General features: G+C 42.5%; 1 long non-coding RNA gene across 2 annotated transcripts; it reads right to left on the reverse strand.

Moving 5' to 3' along the window:
- Nucleotides 1-2,503: 2,503 nt before the first annotated feature.
- Nucleotides 2,504-12,838, reverse strand: LOC147372990 (uncharacterized). 2 transcript variants are annotated; one of them, XR_015164459.1, is made up of 2 exons: nt 12,700-12,838; nt 2,504-2,633 (listed from the first exon to the last, which is right to left on the reverse strand). It is a non-coding gene; the product is annotated as an uncharacterized LOC147372990 (long non-coding RNA). The 2 variants fall into 2 exon arrangements; XR_015164457.1 differs by lacking the exon at nt 2,504-2,633 and adding an exon at nt 4,186-4,380 and having other exon boundaries at nt 12,700-12,827.
- Nucleotides 12,839-20,780: the final 7,942 nt, after the last annotated feature.

The raw sequence follows: 20,780 nt of genomic DNA on the forward strand, positions 1-20,780 counted from the left end.
CACAATACAATCTAACAAAATTGTTTCAAATGAAGTTGAAGACACCTAAGGGCTACTAGAGCCATCTTACAGGAAAAGGGAAAGGAGCATTTTGGCCAACACAATAATATTTAGAGCCATGGGAGTAGATGAGATAATGTAAGAATAAAGTGTAGATAACAAGGAGAAGGGATCCCAAAGACTGAATCCTGAGCACTGCAACATTAGAGGCAAGACAAAAGAGAAGGAACAAAGAAAGCTCAAAGAGAATGGCCAGTGAGGTAAGAAGGGAAGCCTAGAAGCTACTTGTGAACTGATTTGTGTTGTGCCAAAATTCACATTGAAGCTTGTGCCCCAGTACCTCAGATTGTGACTGTAACTAGAGATAAGGCCTGTAAAGAGGTGAAAGTTGAAAGTTAAGTCGCTCAGTCATGTCTGACTCTTTGTGACCCCATGGACTATAGCCTACCAGGATCCTCCATCCATGGGATTTTCCAGGCAAGAGTACTGGAATGGGTTGCCATTTCCTTCTCCAGGGGATCCTCCCAACCCAGGAATCGAACCTGGGTTTCCCACATTGTAGGCAGACGCTTTACCGTCTGAGCCACCAGGGAAGTCCAAAGGTATGATCTGCCCTCTCTGAGGCATGAACTCAGGACCTTCAGAGACTGACGCCCTGCCTACTGCGCTAAGAGGGCACAATGAGGGTGTTAGGGTGGGTCTTGATTCAATCTGTCTGGTGTCCTTGTAAGAGGAGGAAATAGAGACACCAGGGCGGGATACAGGAGCACAGAGACATAGAGAGGAGGTGGTCATCTGGAAGCTGAGGGAAGAGACGTCAGAAGCCAGACTAGATGTAAGGAGCATGAATGAGGGACTGGAACAAAAATAGAACAACTTTAATTTTCACTGAAGTATAATTGATTTACCATGTTGGATTAGGTTCAGGTGTACAGCATGGTTTGCTTTTTTTTTTTTTTTTGCAGATTGTATTCCATTATACCTTTCTTGGTGGTTGTTTAGTTGCTAAGTTGTATCTGACTCTTTGCGACCTCATGGATTTAACTCCTCTGTGGATGCCAGGCTCCTCTCTCCATGGGATTTCCAAGGCAAGAATACTGGAGTGGGTTGCCATTTCCTCCTCTAGAGGATCTTCCCAATCCATGGATCAAAATCCTGCTTGGCACGGAGATTCTTTACCATTGAGCTACCAGGGAAGCAAGACAAATAATTCCTGGTGCTATAAATTTTTTGTTGCTTATCTATTTTATGTGTGGTAGTTTGCATCACTAATCCCATACCCCTAATTTGTCTCTTCCTCCCACCCACCTCTGGTAACCACCAGCTTGTTTTCTGCATCTGTGAGTCTGTTTTTTTGCATACATATTAACTGGTATTATTTTTGGGATTCCACATATAAGTAAAGTCATACAGTATTTGTCTCTCTGGTTTATTTCACAAAGCATAATATTCTTGAGGTCCATCTGCATTGCTGCAAATGGCATTATTTCATTCTTTTTATGGCACGTAATATTCAATTGTGTACATATATATATTTCATCTTCTTTATCCATTTGTCTGTTGATGGACACTTAGGCTGATCTCATTTCTTGGCTACTGTAAATAGTGCTGCCATGAATGTTGTGGTGAATGTATCTTCTTTAATTAGAGTTTTCATTTTTCCCAGATATACCCAGGAGTGGGACTGCTGGATCATATGGTAGCTCTGTGTTTAGTTTTATAAGGCACTTCCATCCTGTCCTCCATAGTGGCTGCACCAGTTTACACTTCCACCAACACCTTTCTTCCACACCCTCTCCAGAGACTTTCTGAGATGGTCATTTTGTCCTCACTGTGGTTGAGTTGGCATTTCTCTAATAATGAGCAATGTTGAGTATCCGTTCATATGCTTGTTAGCCATCTGTATGTCTTCTTTGGGAAAGTATCTATTTAGGTCTTCTGCCTATTTTTTGATTGGCTCATTTGTTTTTTGATGTTGAATTGCATGAACTCTTTGCATATTTTGGATATTAACCCCTTGTCAGTTGCATCACTTACAATACTTTCTCCCATTCCACAGGTTGTCTTTTCATTTTGTTGACAGTTTCCTTTGCTGTGCATAGAAGAAAAAGGTTTAAAAGAAAAGTGCTCATTTATGTAGTTTAAATGGTCTTAAGCTTCCCTGTGAGATGTGTGGGCCTTCCTAGGTGGCACAGTGGTAAACAACCTGCCTGCTAGTGCAGGAGACACAGGAGACTCAGCTTCAGTCTCTGGATCGGGAAGATCCCCTGAAGGAGGGCATGGCAACCCACTCGAGTATTCTTGCCTGGAGAATCCCACGGATAGAGGAGCCTGGAGGGCTCTGGTCCATAGTCTCGCAGAGTCAGACATGACTGAAGTGACATCATGCACGCAGACACGAGATGTGCGGGTTTCTTCTGTTTTGTGTAGAGTGCTGTGTAACATGTCACTTCCAAATATTTTACCAGTCAAGGGCTCCCGTAGTATAGTAAATGGGTAGTACTTATTATTCATTCATTTATTCATCTTTCATCAAATAAATATTTATTAAACCACTCCTATGTGAGACGCCCTAATCCAGGAGCTGAGGATGGAGCAAAGAACAAAGTCTGGGCTCCCCTGGAACTTGTATCCTAGAAGGCAGAGAAAAGATGAGCAAGCAAACAGTTATAAAGTCTGGCTGGTAGAAGGAGGTGCCATGACCAAGACTGAGGCAGAAGCCAGAGTAATGAGAACGGTGGTGCTGTTTAGATCAAGGGATGATGCGGGGAAGGCATCTCTGATACAGTGGCTTTGCAAACAAGAAAATGAAATGAGTGAGAAGGTACGTGGGATAACCTGCCCTTCTCCTCCTGTGTATTTCTCCTTTACTGTCATGATACTGACACACTCACTCTTTCAGCATCAAGTGTGCGAGTTTCCCACGGATCATGCAGTTCTCTACACTGCCAGCTGACACAACAATTCCATTCAATCCTGACACTAACTGCAGTTAGGCAGACTCTACGGACTAAGGGTTCAGTCCCACAAGACTGCCCCTCACTTCAAATGCCATTTGCAAATAAAAAATAGGTCCCCAGGTTACCCACAAAAGCTGTTTGAGTTGGCTACAAATCAGAGGTTCCTATTGCCCACCTCCTTGATTATTTGCTAGAACGGGTCACAGAATGCAGGGAGACAGTTACCTGCGTTTACCCGTGTATTATGTAACAAAGGACACAAATGAACAGCCGGATAAGAAGATACACAGGGCCCGGATTTGGGAGGGCCCCAAGCATGACAGCCTCTGTCCCTGAGGCATGCCTCAGTTGGGGCATGCCTCCCTCCCAATATGTGGACATGTTCACCAACCAGAAGCTCTCTAAACCCCAGTTCTGGGGTTTTTGTGGAGACTTCATCTCAGAGGCATGATCAGTCATTAGCTCCGTTCTCAGCCCCTTTCCTCTTCTCAGAGGTGATGAGGGGTGAACTTCTAATCATGGTTTGGTCTTTCTGGTGCCCAGCACTGCCCTCGCCCCATTCTGAAGTTATTGAGAAGCCCACCACAGTCACCTCACTAGAACAAAAGACACTCCCGTCACACAAAAAATGCCAAGGGATTCCTAAGTCTCTGTGTCAGGAACCAAGGTCAAAGATCAAATATTAGAACAAAAGATGCTCTGACACTCTTACCACTGAGCAAGATACAAGGAGGCAGGGACAGAGACCAATATATATTCATACATTTTTCTCACGGTGTGGCCAAAAAAACCCAGGGCTGTGGGACTTCTGTGGTGGTCCAGTGGATAAGACTCCATGCTCCCAATGCAGGAGCCCTGGGTTCCATCCCTGGTCAGGGAACTAGATCCCATGTGCAGCAACTAAGAGTTTACATGCCACAGCTTAAGATTCTGCAACTAAGACCCAGCACAGCCAAAAACAGAAAAAATACAACTGTATAAACTATACTCAAGAGGTCATATATAAGCTATACATATATTCATATTATCAGGATAAAGAAAATATCATGGGGAGGGGCCTGGTATTTTTTAAAAGGGCATAGTCATGGAGGCAGAAAGAACTGCCTTTCCCTCTGGTGTGAGAATTCTATAAGTAAGATAAATGCTAATAAACAGGACTTAGAATCCAGAACTTGTGAGGCCAATATGACCCTTAGTGCAGGAAAACAGGAAGGAGTGTTTAAAGTAGGTTGATAAGTTCACCTTTAATTAAAATCACTAAGGATAGGAGGAGAAGGGGACAACAGAGGACGAGATGGTTGCATGGCACCACTGACTCAATGGACATGAGTTTGAGCAAGCTCCGGGAGACGGTGAAGGACAGGGAAGCCTGGCGTGCCGCAGTCCATGGGGTCGTGAAGAGTCGGACACGACTGAGCGACTGAACAACAACAACAAGGATAGGTCAGAACCAAAAAGGTGGATGAATACAAGAAAGCCAGTGGGTGAGATTTTAATTTTTTAAAGTAATATTAATTCATTTAAATATACTATTGATGTTCTCATCAAAAGGAAACAATTTTGTCTTTAATTTTTGTATCTGCTTATGGTGATGGGAGTTCACTAGACTTACTGTGATCATCATTTCATGATGTATGTACGTCAAATCATTAGTCTGAACACTCTAAACTTACATAGTGCTGTATGTCAACTGCATCTCAATAAAACTGAAGGGAAAAAACAACAGCACTGTTGATGGCTACAGATAAATATGGAAAAAAAATCAATTTTGCTAGTCTTTCCTACAAAACACATGCAAAAGTTTCAACCAAGAATGTCTAGCAGGAGCATCACATAACTGGTTCCTTCTGCTTGGGCTCAGTTGTGTCCAACTCTGTGATTCCATGGACTGTAGCCCGCCAGGCTCCTCTGTCCATGGAGTTTCCCAGGCAAGAACACTGGAGTGCGTTGCCATGTCCTACTGCAGGGGATCTCCCTGACCAGGGCTCGAATCCACATCTCTTGCATTGACAGGCGGATCATTTGCCACTGTACCACCCGGGAAGCCCCCATCTTCTGCTTAACTGGCTTAAATATTTTGAAAAGCAGTTTGATAACTTTTACTAGAAGCCAAAAAATGTCTTTACCTTCTCATTTTGAGAATTATTCACAAAAGTTATCAACCATAAAATACGGAAATATGCATAAACCTTTGTACAAAGCTTAAATAACCCGAATGTTAAGCATTGTTTGCTCATTCATTTAGCAATTTTTTCCCCCAAGTGCCTACCAGGTTTCGAGCACTAGGGTTAAAACAGGTAATAAAAGAAAGTTCCTTCCCTCACAGAACTTACATTTCTGTGGGAGAGACAGGAAAAAAGTAAGGAAGCACACTGCTGCTGCTGCTGCTAACTCGCTTCAGTCATGTCCGACTCTGTGTAACCCCATAGACGGCAGCCCACCAGGCTCCCCCGTCCCTGGGATTCTCCAGGCAAGAGCACTGGAGTGGGTTGCCATTTCCTTCTCCAATGCATGAAAGTGAAAAGTGAAAGTGAAGTCGCTCAGTCCTGCCCGACCCTTAGCGACCCCATGGACTGCAGCCTACCAGGCTCCTCCGTCCATGGGATTTTCCAGGCAAGAGTACTGGAGTGGGGTGCCATTGCCTTCTCCGAGGAAGCATACTTCGTCCTTGTATATAAATACACATACACAGCGAGTCAGATGGAGAAAAATAAAACAGTGGGGAGGCAGGGAGGACAGGAGAAGGCCAGGGAAGGTGGCAGTAGTGGGGACAAGGGGGCCTGAAGGAAGTGGGGTAAGGGGTCAAGCTTTGTGTGCTTGTCAGGAGGAGCAGGTCTTGAGGTGGGACCATGCTCAGCAAGACTGAAGAACAGCAAGGAAGTCAGTGCAGCTGGGCAGAATGAGCTAGAAGGTATAAGGAGCAGGTGAGGTCAGAGTCAGGAGGACTGACTCTCTTAGAGGAATTGTAGGCCATGAGAAGAAACCAGGTTTTACTCTGAGTGAGATTGGAGAGTTCTGAACCAGAAGATGACATAATTATGATCTACCTTTTAAAAGGATAGTGGGGGTAGGGAGAAAGCAGAGAGTGGTCAGAAAAGGACTAAAATAATGGAGGTGAGGAATGATAGTGTGTTGGGCCAGCATGGTAATGACAGGGGTGATGGGAGTGACTGGATAGAATCTGAAGGCAGATCTGACAGCATTAATTAACTAGTTGAACGTGATGTGTAAGAGAGGCGTTAAGGAGGACTCCAGCATTTGGTCTGAGTAACTGGAAGGATGGAGTGCCAGCTACTGAGATGGGGAAGAGCAGATCTGGTGATAGAAATTAGAAGTTTGTTCTTGAATCTGTAAGATTTCAGGTGCCCTTTATTTAAAACATGTTTCCACATTATAGTTCATTATAGGATACTGAATATAGTTCTCTGTGCTATACAGTTGGACCTTGTCATTTATCTGTTTTATATATAGCAGTATCTGCTAATCTGAAGCTCCTAATTTATCCTTTCCCACTCCCTTTCCCCTTTGGAAACCACAAGTCTGTTCTCTGTCTGTGAGGCTGTTTCCGTTTGGAAGATATGTTCATTTCTGTTATACTGTAGATTTCACATGTGAGTTATATCACATGATATTTGTCTTTGTCTTATTTCACGTAGTATGATAATCTCTAGGTCTATCCATGTTGCTGCCAATGGCATCATTTCTCTTTGTGGCTGAGTAGTATTCCAGTGTGTACACGCCCAACATCAGATGCCCTTTCAGCGGCAAGTGGGTGCCTTGAGCATCTTGCCCCTTGCATGGATCTTATCAGTGCACTTAGGACCAACAGCCAGCACTTCCATTTCTTAGTCAGAGGGCTTTCTCAAACTAAGGCAATCTTGAAAAACACAACGCAACACAACACAAACACAACCACCGAGAGGTGGTTTCCTCCCTAGTAAGAGAAAGGCACCGGAGCAGAAATTGTTTCCTTGCCTCCTGCTTTCTGCCTTTGAATGCCTTTGTTTGAGATTGCGGTGACTGGCGGGAGTGTAATCACGAGGGAAAATTTAAGGGAACTGACGTGGGGCAAAGCCCTGGCATTGTAGAGATGAGCTGGTTTTAGTACCACCTAGCTCCAGGGTGCCTGCTGGGTCATCAGAACAATCTCTTCTTATTTAAGCCACTGTAAGTCATGTCTTCTACTGACAGTAGATTCACTGCTCAGTAATAACACACTCGCTAACTTTATCAAGGACTTACTATATACTTGTGTATGTGTGTGCTCAGTTGCTCAGTTGTGTCTGACTCTTTGCAGCTTCATGGACTGTAGCCCACCAGGCTCCTTTGTCCATGGGATTTCCCAAGAAAGAATACTGCAGTGGGTTGCCATGTCCTCCGGAGGATCTTCCTGACCCAGGGATTGAAGCCTCATCTCCTGCATTGGCAGGAGGATTCTTTACCATGAGCACCACCCGGGAAGCTCCACTATGTACTTAGGAAGAGTTTACTAGTCCATAGAGTCGCAAAGAGTCACATGCACTAGTCTGAGCACTTTACATGCATTGATCTTTTCCTATCTAATCTTTATAACACCTTTACTATTATTGTCTGCAGTTTCGATAAGGAAACTGGGCAAGGATAGATTAAGACACAATATGGAGCCCAGCATTCATCTTACACACTAGCAAAGTAATGCTCAAAATTCTCCAAGTTAGGCTTCATTAGTATGTGACCTGAGAACTTCCAGATGTTCAAGCTGGATTTAGAAAATGCAGACAAACCACAGAGATCATACTGCCAACATCCGTTGGATCACAGAAAAAGCAAGAGAATTCCAGAAAAACATCTACTTCTGCTTCATTGACTAAGCTAAAGCCTTTGTGTGGATCACAACAAACTGGAAAATTCTGATAGAGATGGGAATGTCAGACCACCTTACCTGCCTCCTGAGAAACCTGTATGCAGGTCAAGAAGCAACAGTTAGAACTGGACATGGAACAATGGACTGGTTCCAAATTGGGAAAGGAGTACATCAAGGCTGTATATTGTCACCCTGCTTATTTAACTTCTATGCAGAGTATGTCATGCAAAATGCTGGACTGGGTGAAGCACAAGCTGGAATCAAGATTGCCGGGAGAAATATCAATAATCTCAGATATGCAGATGACTCCACCCTTATGGTAGAAAGTGAAGAGGAACTAAAGAGCCTCTTGATGAAGGTGAAAGAGGAGAGTGATAAAAGTAGCTTAAAACTCAACATTCAAATAACTAAGATAATGGCATCTGGTCACTTCATGACAAATAGATGGGTAAACAATGGAAACAGTGACAGACTTTATTTTCTTGGGCTCCAAAATCACTGCAGATGGTGACTGCAGCCATGAAATTAAAAGATGCTTGCTCCTTGGAAGAAAAGCTATGACAAACCTAGATAGCATATTAAAAAAGCAGAGACATTACTTTGCTAATAAAGGGCTGTCTAGTCAAAGCTATGGTTTTTCCAGTAGTCATGTATGGATGTGAGAGTTGGACCATTAAGAAAGCTGAGTGCCAAAGAATTGATGCTTTTGAACTGTGGTGTTCGAGAAGACTTTTGGACTGCAAGGAGATCTAACCAGTCAATCCTAAAGGAAATCAGTCCTGAATATTCATTGGATGGACTGATGATGAAGCTGAAGCTCTAATACTTTGGCCACCTGATGCGAAGAACTGACTCACTGGAAAAGACCCTGATGCTGGGAAAGACTGAAGGCAGGAGGAGAAGGGGACAACAGAGAATGAGATGGCTGGATGGCATCACCGACTCAATGGACATGAGTTTGAGCAAGCTCGGGGAGTTTTTGATGGACAGGGAAGCCTGGCTTGCTGCAGTCCATGGGGCTGCAAAGAGTTGGACACGACTGAGTGACTGAATTGAACTGAACTGTGTTGCCCCTGAGACTCTGCTATTAATGCCTTCATACTATTTGTGCCTGCTTAATTTGACATAAAACTATAAACCTCACTATGGCAAATCCTTTTTTACCTACACATAAATATGGACATTTATCAAGTATAAAAACTTCAAATATAATGGGTAAAGTTAGGTAATACTGTGCATGGTGAAATAATGATTAAAAAAAACCATACTCATACTCCTCCTCCCTGCAGCTCTGGAGTTAAAAAGTGCCATAGGAGATACTTATTACTAAAGTTTAGTTATCTTCTCATTATGCAAACAATAAAGGGGTAATAAAGGGGGATCCCAAGCTATCACACCAGCCAGTACGCCTCCATGTACAAGTTCCAAACCAGAAGTGCAGAAGTGGATGACGTTAGATGGAATCTTGGAAGAGAAAGGGACGTGGGAACACAATGCTGACCTCCCATCTCCCCATTCTTGTATATAACAGAAATTCTCTGAAGAACCGCTAATACAATTCTATTTCCACCCATCCCATTCTCCCTTGAACCAATTAATCAAACTTTCGACTCACCTGAATACCTGCTCTTGCCATGGTCCACGTGATGCCATGTGGCTGGACCATACTGACTCCATTTGTCAGCCCCATTTTGGGCCGCTAGTCCTACCCCTCCCTGTTCCACGTGACTGAGCTGCAGTTCACTCACAGGAATGCATCCGAGTCCTCTAAGTTTCCTATCAACATTTACCCTTGCCTTCATCTGATATGGAACCTGGAAGAATGCCTTGTCCTGATGCAGGTGGTTAATGATCACGAGATACCCCTGGGGGAAGAAAAACCCTGCGTTCCCATCACTGTGGACGTGCTTCCCACTTGGTAGCAGGTTCTATTTTTAGCCTGGCCCCTTCCAGTCCCTGGTACCCCTTCTGGTGACATAGAGTGCAGCTGTGAATGCCCCTGGATGCTGGTCCACAGGACCATGCCTGTAAGTTGCCAACATAAACTTCCTGACTGCACTTTATGGGGTTTCCTCCTTCATGTTTTGGTCTCAAAGGTCCTTCTCAGTTGGGAGGACATTATTCAATATCTCTGGGTCCCAACAGATATTCACAATGTCAGTTTTTAATGTGCGTTGATTTAACAGCAGCATACAATGCAGGCAGTGCCCACTCTCTGCTGCTGGCTCTTCCTCAGCTCGCTGGCCTCTTACTATTGGAAGTTTCAGAGCTTGGACTTCATCCCCATTCATATCTTCGGTTTCCTATCTCTGCTCACAGTTTTACCTGCAGAGACAGCTGAATACCATGGAATGACTGACCTCAGATGATGTCATGTGGAACAGAAGAACTGCCTGGCTGACAAGCTTGAATTTCTGATCCACAAAATTGTAAGTTACAAAAAAAGAAAAAAAGGGGTTGTTTTCAGCCATGAAATTTTAGGGTAATCTCTCTTGGTGCAATAGATAACTGGAACAATTACCATCTTTCTGCTGACGACTCACAAATTGAGCGAACCTCTTCTCTGAATTCCAGATTCATATCTGACTGCATGTTTGACATTTCCACAGGGACGTCTTATTTTGAGTTCTACCAGAATGGACCTGAGACAAGGATTCAACTGGAAGTAGCTTATTTGAGAGGTAAACTCAGGAAACACCAGTAATGTCACAGGGACGCGAGACAGGGAAAGAGACCAAACAATAGGGTATGTCATCAAGCCAGTTATGATGGAAGGAAGCTGCTTTCTACTGTTGGGGAACTCAGGGAGTCAGTTACAACCTATGCCTCAGAGCCACCCACACAGAAGGCAAGGGACCTGGGGTAATCTATGTTCCAACTTTTATCAGTCATTGTTCACGAGCTGCTCCTAAAGGAGCTGATTCCCCATCAGCCTTAGGCAGAAGCTCAGGCAAAAAACACTCAGGCAAAGAAATGCAAAATCTGGAAGAGAGACACCAAGACAGAACACTGAGGTGGAAACGTTGAGGGAATGTGGGCAGGCCACTAACAAGGTTTGCTTGGACATTAATACTTTAAAAATGCTTTTATTTCATTGACCGCAGTGGGTCTTTTGTTGCTGTGTGGGCTTTCTCTAGATGTGGTACACGGCCGTAGTTCCTCTGCAGCATGTGGGATCTTCCCAGATCAGGGACTGAACCCGTCTCCTGCACTGGCAGGTAGATTTTTATCCTCTGGACCACCAGGGAAGTCCAGACATTAATATTTTTAATGAACTATGACCGGTTGCTTTGTAGAATGACCCACAAACTGGCTACTGGGAGATAGTTCTCCATGATCTCATGTTTCTTCATGACTTGTGAGCGGAGAGCCACAAATTGTCCTTTTGTTTTGAATTATCTTTTCAAGGTATTTGAATAACGATGTGAAAATTAACACAGGAAACTTCAACTACAATTAAAGTCAGGAAGTTCTTTAGAGGGAACTCTCATGCCCTAACACTCCTTGTCAAGTACCCCAAATAGGACAGACCTGTTTGCATCTCCAGCAAGAAGGTCCCTCTACAGCCCAGCTGCTTCTGCTGCTGCTAAGTCGCTTCAGTTGTGTCCGACTCTGTGCGACCCCAGAGACAGCAGCCCACCAGGCTCCCCCGTCCCTGGGATTCTCCAGGCAAGAACACTGGAGTGGGTTGCCATTTCCTTCTCCAGTGCATGAAAGGGAAAAGTGAAACTGAAGTCACTCAGTCGTGTCCGACTCCTAGCGACCCCATGGACTGCAGCCTACCAGGCTCCTCCGTCCATGGGATTTTCCAGGCAAGAGTACTGGAATGGGGTGCCATTGCCTTCTCTGCTACAGCCCAGCAGGAGAAAGGAAAATTTCCTTCTCGCCCAGCAACAAGCCCATCCAATGGAAAGCTCTGCAGCTCAGTCAATGAGGAATTAGCGCCACCCTGAACTCTTACTTTCCTCTGGTGAACTTTCATTTAAACAGCCCATCCTAACCCCCAATTTCTCTATAAAAGCAGGTTCCCCTCTTTTGTTCTCTGATGCCCATGGTCTGCCAGAGCTTGCATTCCTGAATTGCAACTCCTCTAGCTATTCCCAAATAAACTCATTTTGCTGGTGACATATGACCTATCTTATTTTTAAAGCTGACAGTGAGTAGCCTTGGAGGCTAGAGGTAATGTATCCCAGCAGAACAAGATTATTATTATCCAGTATAATAAGGTAATATCTATAATGCATAAGGCAAAATTCAGGCATGTCTGCATGCAGCCTGTTATAAAAACCTGGAGCTCCCTAACTAGGGATTCCTCTCCTGTAACCCATTCCACAGTGTGTGCAGGTATCACCTGGCTCTTGCTGTGTTGTCCCTGCTACTGGAACTTCTTTGCTTGCAGACCCTTTGAGTGGACAGGTCCAGGGGAAAATCAGTTCACATGGACACCTTCAATCCAAATCCCACTGCAGGGTTCCTCTTCCCCTTCCCCCATTCCACATGTGAACTTCCTACCTCACATAATGACACCAGTATAGTCACTGGTTTGTTCTGTTCTACAAAAAAGATAAACTAGTTCCAGAACTGCTATTCCACTGATGCTACCAATAACAAGCCGAAGTAACTTTCAAAATTTCTTTGTAGCTGTTAGACTATCTACCAGGGTGTACATGAGAACACTATGTTCAAAAGTGACTTCAATGAAACTTTTGTCAATGTGGTTACATATCAATTTGATAAAATTAGGTTCATTTGCTTCATTGTTTTTTGAACTCATATACTTAAAATATGTAAACCATTTATGTGACTAGAAATGTAAAACGTTATAAATAATGATACGCTCTGAGAAATCTCATTACTATATCCATCCATTCCACTCAAATCCCAGAGGTAACTTACGTATTTGCGTTCCTCCAAAATGTGTATTGGGCTTCCAAAATGAGTTGGGCTTCCCTCATAGCTCAGTTGGTAAAGAATCTGCCTGCAATGCAGGAGACCTGGCTTTGATTCCTGGGTTGGGAAGATCCCTGGAGAAGGAAATGGCAACCGACTCCATTATTCTTGCCTAGAGAATCCCATGGACAGAGGAGCCTGGCAGGCCACTGTCCAAGGGGTCGCAAGAGTCGGACACAACTTAGCGACCACCAAAATTTGTATGGTGAAGCAGGAATCCCTAATCTGACTGTATTTGGAAACTGGGCTTTTACAGAGGAAACTAAGGTTAAATGAGATCATATGGGTGAGTCTCTGATCAGAGAAGACTGGTGTCCTTGAGAAGAGACACCTGAGCGCTCTCTCCCTCCTTGTGCACTTGCACGGGGAAAGGGCCAAGTGAGGACACAGCAAGGAGGCCATCTGCAAGCCAGGAAAGGATGCCTGACCAGAAACCAAATTTTTCTGGCACCTTGTCCTGGGCTTCCAACCTCAGAACTTTGAGAAAGTTTCTGTTGTTTAAGCCACTCAGGTTGTGGTATGTTATGGCAGCCCTAGGAGGCTTATACAGGAGATAATTTATATATGGTTTATCATACTAAATAACTAACAATTAATATATGGTTTATCCCTCCTGTGTTTCTTTTCAGGAAAATAAGCAAACACTTCCTTTTTTTCTTACACAAAAGGTAACATACTATATGCTCTTTTGCACTTAACAATGTTTCCTATACAGCACTTTTTTATCAGTCTACAGAAATCTTTCTCATTTGTTTTTACCCGTATTTCTATAAATTGAAGTAGTTGATTTACAATGTTTCAGATGTACAGTAAAAGTTAATATATATTTATACACGTGTATGTATATTTCTCCAGATCCTTTTCCAGTATAGGTTATTATATTTGCATTTCTTTATTGTATATATTTATCATAGTTTATACTGTTTCCAATGTTCTACTACTACAAATAAAGCCTGAGTGGGTAACCTTATGTGTATGTTGTGTAATGTCTGTGGAGGTGCCTATTCAGGGTAAATCCCTAGAAAAGGGATAGCTGAGTTAAAAGGTACACAGGTAGTTTTGTTTGATAATTCTTAATGACTCCTTTGAGGGGCTGCACCATTCTATATCCTTATCAGCTGTGTATGAGGGTCTCTCTCTTTTGTATTTTTCCTCACTGCCACACCCACAGAGTGTTGTCAAGATTTTGAATTTTTCCCGATCTATTAATGAGAAATATTTCACTGTGCTTCTAATTTACATTTCTTTTTATCATAAGTTGCGCTTCTCATATGTTTGTGTTGTTCAGTTCTCAGTCATGTCCTACTCTTTGCAATCCCATGGACTGCAGCACGCCAGGCTTCCCTGTCCTTCACTAACTTCCAGAATTTGCTCAAACTCATGTCCATTGAGTTGGTGATGCCATCCAACCATCTCATCCTCTGTTGTCCCATTCTCCTCCTGCCCTCAATCCTTCCCAGTATCAGAGTTTTTTTCCAATTGAATCAGGTGGCCAAAGTAGTAGAGCTTCAGCTTCAGCATCTTTCCTTTAGGATTGGCTGGTTTGATCTTCTTCCTGTCCAAGGGATTCTCAAGAGTCTTCTCCAATGCCACAGTTTGAAAGCATCAATTTTTCATCACAGAAACTTCTTAATGGTCCAATTCTCACATTGATACATGACTACTGGAAAAACCATAGCTTTGACTATATGGATCTTTGTTGACAAAGTGCTATTTCTGCTTTTTAATACATTGCCTAGGTTTGTCACAGCTTTTCCTCCAAGGAGAAAGTGTCTTAATTTCATGGCTGCAGTTACCATCTGCAGTAATATGTTTATGGGTCATGCATATGTATTTTTCATGGGTTATCAATTTTTTTAAATTAGATTTTCTAATTAGGGTGTAGAATATGCTTGGTTCTGTACATTTATTTTTTATCTAGATACAGTACTAAATTATTTTAGTAAGTCTGATTTCAGTCTGTCAATTTTGTGTGTTTTTTTTGGCCACAGCACACAGCGTATGCAATCTTAGATCCCCAACCAGGGATTGAACCTGTAGTGCAAGCATGAAGTCTTAATCACTGGACTGTGAGGGAAGTTCCTAGTCTGTCAATTTTTTAACGCAGAAAACCCTAAGATGACAATCATTTCATTTGTGAATAATAATAATTACATCTCTTCCTGTATTATCCTTATAAATTTCCTTTCCTGTGTTGGTATGCTAGTTAAGATGAGGATAGAACACTGATGGAAGTGACAACAGTGGCTTTGTCTTGTCCCTAAAATTAAAGAGATGCTTTCTGTGTTTTTCCATCAAAAAAATAGTTTGCTATACACATTTGTAGCTTTTTATTACAGCTTTCCTTCATAATCATTTTGCTAAGTTTTGTCATAAAAATATTTCTTCTGCATTTATTGATATGATTTCTTCAATATATTATAGTAAATCGCATTGATTTTCTAATATTAATTCACGTTTGTACACTTGGGTAAACTCAACTTAGTTATACTATTTTTTAAATACATTTTATCAGTTTGCTACTAACATCTTTGCACCTTTCTTCATATGATTGCTTTGTAATTTAATGTTCTTATACTATCCCTGTCTGGCTTTTGTGTCAATATTTGATAACTTCATTAAATGAGTTGGAGTGGAGAGTTTTCTCTCACTCTATTTTTTTTTTTTGTAAATTCTCTAGAAGACTTGGAATAAGTTTAAAATGAACTTTTCCTTGAATATTTCCAAGAAACAGATCTATAAAACATTCTGGGCATTTTTTTAAGTGGAAGATTTTTGATTGATTTACTACCAACCAAACTTCTTTTCTAAAGGAACATTCAGACTTCTACTTCTTCAGTCAGTTTTGGGAAGTTACAGACAAATAGTGTTTATACATACATGTTCATGAATTTTTCTGATCATCATCTTGCTGTCTTTCAAACCCTTTTCTAGGATTATTTTTCTCTGAAGTATCATTTAGATTTTCCTTTAATGAAGATCAGTTGGTAATAAACCATGTGCTTTTGTTTATTTGAAACTGTCATTATTCTGCCCTTGATCTTGTCCATTAGTGTTACTGGGGACACGATTCTGATGACAATTATTTTCCGTCAGCACTTGGAGGCATTATTCTATTATCTTCTGGCTTCCCTTGTGTGTTCATAAGTCTGCCATCAGTCTAATTACTATTCCTTTGTAAGTGAGTTGATCTTTTATTTGATCTCCTGTTATAGGTTGAACTGTATTCCTCACAAAGACAGGTTAAAGTCCTAACCTCCAGTGTTAAAGAATGGGACATTATTTTGGATGCAATTAGTCAAGGTAAGGTTGTACTGGAGGAGGGTGGGCCCTTAATCCAATATAACTGGGTTCCTTATCAGAAGAGGAAAAGAGACAGATACACAGATCGGAGGCAGACAGTGCAGTGCTGCAGATGCAAGCCATGGAATGCCAAAGACTGCCGGCAGATTACCAGAAACAAGGGAGGGTCAAAAAGGACTCCCCCTCCTGTTTAGAGGGAGCAAGGCCCTGCTGTCACCTTGATTTTAGACCACACGCCTCTAAGGCAGAGGAACCAGAGATCAAATTGCCAACATCCGCTGGATCATAGAAAAAGCAAGAAAATTCCAGAAAAAAATATCTGCTTCATTGACTATGCTAAAGCCTTTGACTGTGGATCACAACAAACTGTGGAAAATTCTGATAGAGATGGGAATACCAGAGTACCTCACCTGACTCCTGAAAAACCTGTATGCAGGTCAAGAACCAACAGTTAGAACTGGACATGGAAGAACAGACTGGTTCCAAATTGGGAAAGGAATTCTTCAAGGCTGTAAACTGTCTCCCTGCTTTTTTAACTTCTATGCAGAGTACATCATGTGAAATGCCGGGCTGGATAAAGCACAAGCTGGAATCAAGATTGCCAGGAGAAATAACAGTAACCTCAGATATGCAGATGACACCACCCTTATGGCAGAAAGTGAAGAACTAAAGAGCGTCTTGATGAACGGTAAAGAGGAGAGTGAAAAAGCTGGCTTAAAACTCAACATTCAAAAAACAGAGATCATGGCATCCAATCTCATCACTTCATGGCAAACAGATAGGGAAACAATGGAAACAGTGACAGACTTTATTTTCTTGGGCTCCAAAATCACTGCAGATGGTGACTGCAGCCATGAAATTATAAGACACTTGCTCCTTGGAAGAAAAGCTATGACAAACCTAGATGGTATATTAAAAAGCAGAGAAGTTATTTTACCAACAAAGGTCCGAAAAGTCAAAGCTGTGGTTTTTCCAGTAGTCATGTATGGATGTGAGAGTTGGATCATAAAGAAAGCTGAGCACCAAAGAACTGATGCTTCTGAACTGTGGTATTGGAGAAGACTTGACAGTGCCTTGGACTGCAAGGAGATCCAACCAGTCCATCCTAAAGGAGATCAGTCCTGAATATTCATTGGAAGGACTGATATTGAAGCTCCAATATTCTGGCCACCTGAAGTGAAGAACTGACTCATTGGAAAAGACCCTGATGCTGGAAAAGACTGGAGGAAGGAGAAGGGTATGACAGAAGATGAGATGGTTGGGTGGCATCACCTACTCGATGGATAGGAGTTTGAGCAAGCTCCTGGAGTTGGTGATGGACAGGAAGCCTGGCAAGCTGCAGTCCATGGGGTCACAAAGAGTTGGACATGAGTGAGGGACTGAATTGAACTGAACTGAGCCTCTAGAACTGTGACTCTAAATTCCTATGATGTTAAGCCACTCAGCTGTGGCATTCTGTTCCAGTAGTCCAGGGAAACCAACACAAGTGAATTTAAGACGTGTTGTCCTTTAGGTTCTCAGTTCCACTACACTGTATCTAGGCTGGATTTCTTTTGACTGATTCTGTTCTTAGCAACTCCTGATCTGTAGATTTATTTTGCTTATTGGTTTGGAAAGTCCTCACCCATTATATGAACACTCACTCACCTCCTTCCATTATAATCTCCTTAAAATACTCTTAGGAGGCTTAAAGAAGGAGACTGCCTTTTCTACCACATCTTTAAACTCATCATATTTTCATCTCCCTGTCTCTCTGTGCTGCATTCTAAGCAGTTTGAGAGTTTATTAAGCAGTTTAATTAGGCAGTTTAATTCTTCCACTGCATCTTCTACCTCATTTTGTTCTTCAGATGCATCTAATGTCTATTTAAAATTTTAAAATATCATTAATTGTTTTAGAGGCTTTCCTTGTGGCTCTCTGGTAAAGAACCTGCCTGCCAATGCAGGAAACATGGGTTTGATCCCTGGGTCAGGAAGATCCCCTAGAGAAAGAAATGGCAACCCACTCCAGTATTCTTGCTGAGAAAATTCCATGAAGAGCCTGGTGAGCTATAGTCCATGAGGTCACAAAGAGCTGGACATGAGTGAGCAACTAAACAATTGTTTTAGAAGTTTCTGGCAGATTGATAGTTGTCTCTCAATCTATATTATTGTTGTTAGAGAGTAATCTCTATATTATTTCAGTAATATAACTTCTTAATTTTAACTGGACACTTGCCCATCCACAATAAAATTTTTATTTCCCAATTGGCCCTTCAGCAAGGAATGACCATGAGCTAAGCTCTTACCATGGGATATAAACAAGTGATGTGCACAATTTTTTAGGAAGTTTTCTTAAGGGGAAAGGCATATACTTTCCTACACCATTATGTTGGACCTTGCTGCGTGACTTACTTTGGTTAATGACATACGACACACCTGAGCAGAGGCTGCAATGAGTTTCCTCGGCTTACCTCCTGTGTGCTTGTTTTCCATCATGAGGAAAATAGAACGCAGGTGACAGGTGGATCTGATACAGCACAGCACAGCAGCTGACCGCCCCTCCTCCGGCTGTCAAACTCCAGCTAAGTTAGAAATAAATATTTGCTTTTTTATAAGCTAGTCAGTCTTTGAGAACAATTCCTTTACTTTCTTGCAGGCCAGAAATTAAAAATTATGGTTTTTGGTAATTTATTCATGATTTAGTTTCCACTGCTCAGCAATTGTGAATAATGATGCTATAGCCTGGTAGGCTGCAGTCCATGGGGTTGCTGAGGGTCGGACATGGCAGAGCGACTTTACTTTCACTTTTCACTTTCATGCATTGGAGAAGGAAATGGCAACCCACTCCAGTGTTCTTGCCTGGAGAATCCCATGAACAGATGAGCCTCGTAGGCTGCAGTCCATGGGGTCGCTAAGAGTCAGACACGACTGAGCGACTTCACTTTCACGCATTGGAGAAGGAAATGGCAACCCACTCCAGTGTTCTTGCCTGGAGAATCCCAGGGACAGGGGAGCCTGGTGGGCTGCCGTCTATGGGGTCGCACAGAGTCGGACACGACTGAAGTGACTTAGCAGCAGCAGCATTCATATACAAATTATTGTGGTTTTGTGTGGATATTTTAAATTCTGTTACATATACAGCTAGGTGTAGAATTGCCTTTTTTTTTTTTTTTTGCCACACCATGTGGCATGTGAGATCTTAGTTCCCAGAGCAGGGATCAAACCCGTGCTCCCTGCAGTAGAAGGGCAGTCTTAACCACCGGACTGTCTGGGAAGTCCCTAGAAGGTAAGGGTCAGACTGTTTCACAAAGTGACTGTACCATTTTATATTTCCACCAGGTGTCTATGAGGGTTCTGATTTCTCACTGACAGTTACACACCTTTTTGATTATGGCCATCCTAATGGGTGTGAAGTGGATTCCACTGGATTTCCCTAATAACTGATGATGTTGAGCATTTTTATATGTACTTACTGGCTATTTATACAACTTCTTTAGAGAAATATCTATTCAAATCCTGTACCTATTTTTAATGAGTTGTATTTTTATTATTGAGTTTTTAAGAATAATTTAAGTGTTCTAGATAAAATATTAGGTATATGGTTTGCAAATTTTTTTTCTCATTTTGTGAGTTGCCTGTTTTTTCCTGGTGCTGTCTGAATCAGTCCACTAGGGCTGACATAACAAAATACCACAGACTGTATATGACCTCATTTAACCTCAGTTGGCTCTTTAACAACCCTGTCGCCAAATACAGACACATGTGGGTTAGGGCTTCCACACATAAATTTTGGGAGAACGCAGTTCAGTCCAAAACACTCTGTCCTGTGGATACCCCAAATTCTTGTCCTTCTCACATGCAAAACACATTCACCCCAATCCCAAGTCTTAACTCATTCCAGCATCGACTCTAAGCACAAAGTCTCATCTGACCCTTGGGTATGGTTGAAACTTGAGATATGATTCATTCTAAGACAAAATTCCTCCCTAGCTGTGAGCCTGTGATACAAGTTAAGTGCTTCCAAAATACAATGCTGAGACAGGCATACAGAGATATTCCATTCAGAAAGAGAGAGATCAGAAAAGGGCATGGGTCCAAAGCATGCCCCAAACTGAGCCTCTTTTAAGGCTCAAGAAGAACCCTTTTGGGCTCAGTGCTCTGCCCTCTGGGCCCACCGGGGTGGCAACCTTATCCTCTTGGTCCTGAGTGGTGACTCCATCCCCTCAGCCCTGGGCAGCAGTTTTATTCCTGAGGCACTGGTTGGTAGCAGGCTCCACTTAAACCAAGGAGACAGCCTTGCCCCCCAGACTCGTATTCTGTGGGCTGGTGGCTGGAGTAGCAGCTGTGTTGATCTCTGAATCCCGTTTGTTGTCATTTTTCCGTTTTCTTGACGGGTAATGTAACTGGCAGCCAGATAGCTCTAGTGTCCTGTCCTAAGAATCTCAGGAGTCTGACAGCATTCCTCCATCGTCTTGTCTCTATGCCCTTAGTCCAAACTGGCAGTGTTTCTGCCAGTATAATCTTAGTTCTATTTCTGGCTACTTATGAGATGACTGATGAAATCCATGAATTGGACCCATGATCTCTTTATCAAATGGTTGTCCAGCTACACCCTTGACATGTTTCCCAGGACATTTTCTTTTCGTGTAATATGGATAGTAACTGGGTTCTGCATGTAATTCCAACATGTGAGGAGTGGGGTGGTTCCCCACACCAACAAGGAGCAAGTCTCTGGGTACCAGC

Source organism: Bos grunniens, chromosome 5 (assembly GCF_055505025.1).
Source record: "Bos grunniens cultivar Pamir isolate PY7600 chromosome 5, Bosgru_T2T1.0, whole genome shotgun sequence".
Lineage (NCBI taxonomy): Eukaryota > Metazoa > Chordata > Mammalia > Artiodactyla > Bovidae > Bos > Bos grunniens.